The following is a 2,890-nucleotide window of genomic DNA, read 5'->3' as shown; positions in this document are numbered from 1 at the left end:
GATGGGGACAGGCTGGACAAGTAGGGGTTGCGGACGAAGAGCTGGCTGGTGGCAAGCGGATGACGGGCACGGGACGGGACGACGGGGACGTGGACGGGGCGCGCTGATCGAGCTAGTGGGTTGGTTGTCGATCGTGAGGCACAAAGCAAGGAATGCAAAGGTTGAAATGAAGAAGAAGTTGAAGAAGAAGAAGAAGCAAGGTTGCTAGAGGGGGTTTAGTCGCATAAGGCAAGGAGGAAGGGGGGACAAGAGGGACAAGGGTCCAAGCAAGTCAAGACAGCAACCTACATGAGCCAAGCTTAAATATCTACAAACTTGAGTGTTAGAACACCAAAGTCTTCTACCCCTAAAGTCAAGGCATCAACCAATGGTGATTTTCCCTCCAAAGCTTCACAAACAAGCCAATTCGAAGGCCAAAAATGCCTCCTAAGCTGCCCTTACGAATTTTCTTGATTTTCTTCTTCAATTCCTCACCAAATCAATTCAATTTGGTGTTCAATTTATCCCCTTGAAGCTGCCATACGAATTTCCCTTTAATTATCCACAAACCAACTCAAATTGATAGCCAAAATTGCCAATTAAGGTGCCCAACCGAATTCCTCAATTTTAAATTGGCCATTTTTTATTTTTCCGCCAAAATTCTGGGCTCGACGGAATTTTTGCAAAAGATGAGATGGAATCCTAAAAATAAATTGTGACATGCTTGAACGTTTGATTCTTGAAACTGAGTTCAATTTCGTGGTTATAATCGACTTGACGCAATTTTAGCATGACCCAACCTACCAGATAGCTTTTAGGGATTTTAGTGCGTTTGACTCGTGGTCGATCATTTCAATATACTTTTGTACATCTTTGACTCATAGGCGACGCTCAGTTGTCATAAAAATTTCAAGGTTTCAATTATGGGTATTGGGTACAAAATCGGCAGAAAATTATGTTAGTGCTATTCGACGCAAATTTCGTAATCAGGTGGACTCACCCACAATTTAATTGCATGCTTCCATCGAATCGGCCTATATCCAATCACTAATCAATTATAATGGTGCCGTGTTGACTCTTGCCGATTATCACGATCGAGCAGTCGATTTCTGGTCAAATCTCAAGTCCGTTGCATTTATATCTCTTAACTGTTTCACCTAATAGATCAATTAACTCGTGAGTGATCAACTCCAAGAAAAAGGACCATAGGCATGTTGATGAAATGCCCATTTCATATAATTGAGATAGGATTGAAATTCAAAATGTCACACTATTACTTTGAAATTTAAAGACCAAATGTTTGTTGCTTTTAACCAATTTCATGTCAATGTAGACAGAGAAATCGGGAAAAAGTTGAAATGTGTTTGAGTTGACAATAGTGGTGAATATATAGACTTAGTTGAACATTATTGCAAAGATTATGGTTTCAAGCTTGAGAAGACAGTTCTGAAAACACCACCACAAAATAGAGCGGCATAGAAAATGAACTAAATAATTAATTATTTAATTCAGTGTAGGCTTTCTCATGCGAGGTTACTAAAATCATTATGGGATGAAGTGGTAAGAGTAACAGTGGATTTGATAAATATTTTTCCATCTTTTTTTTTATTAAAAGAGATGTTCAGCAAAGAGTTTGGAGTGCGAAAGATGTTTCGTACAATCATCTAAAAGTGTTTAGTTGTCATGTGTCCATGCCTATTCCAAACTTGATGACAAGTCTAAGAGTTTGGCTCCGTGTTATAGGATCTAGTTGTAAAGAAATTCTTAGAAGCCAAGTTGCAGTGTTCTTTAGGCATCAAACCATTGAAAACATTGATAAGTCAGCTTAGCCAAAGATTGTAGTTCAACAATCCATGAGTTTCAGCCCAAATCCTCCAAGGTATTGGGTGGAAATCATGGGGTATAAGTACATGGGAATCATGAAGATAGTGACTCTTCACAAAATGTTAATTCTTCAGTTGAGACAGGTGAAACAATTGAGCAAGAACAACCCATTGAGCCAATGGAGCCAATTGAGCAAGAACACTTAAAAATAAGCCACTGGTTCTTCCTCAAGTTAGAAGATCTGCAACATGAGTGTGTATTACTATCCGATGCAATAGAGTTAGAAATTTATGAAGAGGCTATATCGTGTGATCAAAAGAATGAGTGACATGAAGTCATGCGAAAGGAGCTCAAATTCTTGGATAAGAATCACATATTTGAATTGATAAAGTTGTCTAAGATAAAAGAACACTAAAAAATAAGTGGGTGTGCAAGTTAAAGATGAAAGAAAGCAATTTGCAACCTCGATTGAAGGCGAGGTTTGTTGTGAGGGCTTTCATCAAAATAAAGGAATTGGCTTTAGAGAGATCATTTTACTAAATGTCTTCTATTCGAGTTGTTCTTGAGTTGGCAACCAATTTGGATTTAGAAATCAAATAACTTGATGTAAAGATAGTCTTTTCTTTGTGGACACTTAAAAGAAGAAATATATATGGAGCAATCAAAGAGTTTATATTTGAAGGAAATAAGCATATTGTATGCAAGTTGAGGAAAAGCTTATATGGTGTCAAGCAATCACCAAAGTAATGGTACATGAAGTTTGAATCATTTATGAAAGATCATGGATATGGCAAAACCAACTCCGATTCTTGTGTCTTTATAAAAAGATTCTTAGATAATAATTTTACTATGTGTGGATGATATGTTAATCTTGGGCATAATGCCAAGAAAATCAAGAACTAAAAAAATGAATTGAGTATAGTTTTTCAATGAAAGATTTGGGACCGGCTAAGCAAATTTAGGTATGAGAATTACTCGTGAAAGGAAGAACAAGAAATTTTGATTATCTCAAGAGAAGTACAGTTAAACATTAATGTGCTATTTTCGTTTTCGTCACCTTATTTTGAAAGATTCTACGGGAGCAATT

Source organism: Eucalyptus grandis, chromosome 1 (assembly GCF_016545825.1).
Source record: "Eucalyptus grandis isolate ANBG69807.140 chromosome 1, ASM1654582v1, whole genome shotgun sequence".
In the NCBI taxonomy this organism is placed as follows: domain Eukaryota; kingdom Viridiplantae; phylum Streptophyta; class Magnoliopsida; order Myrtales; family Myrtaceae; genus Eucalyptus; species Eucalyptus grandis.
Note: the sequence above shows the minus strand (reverse complement) of the source record.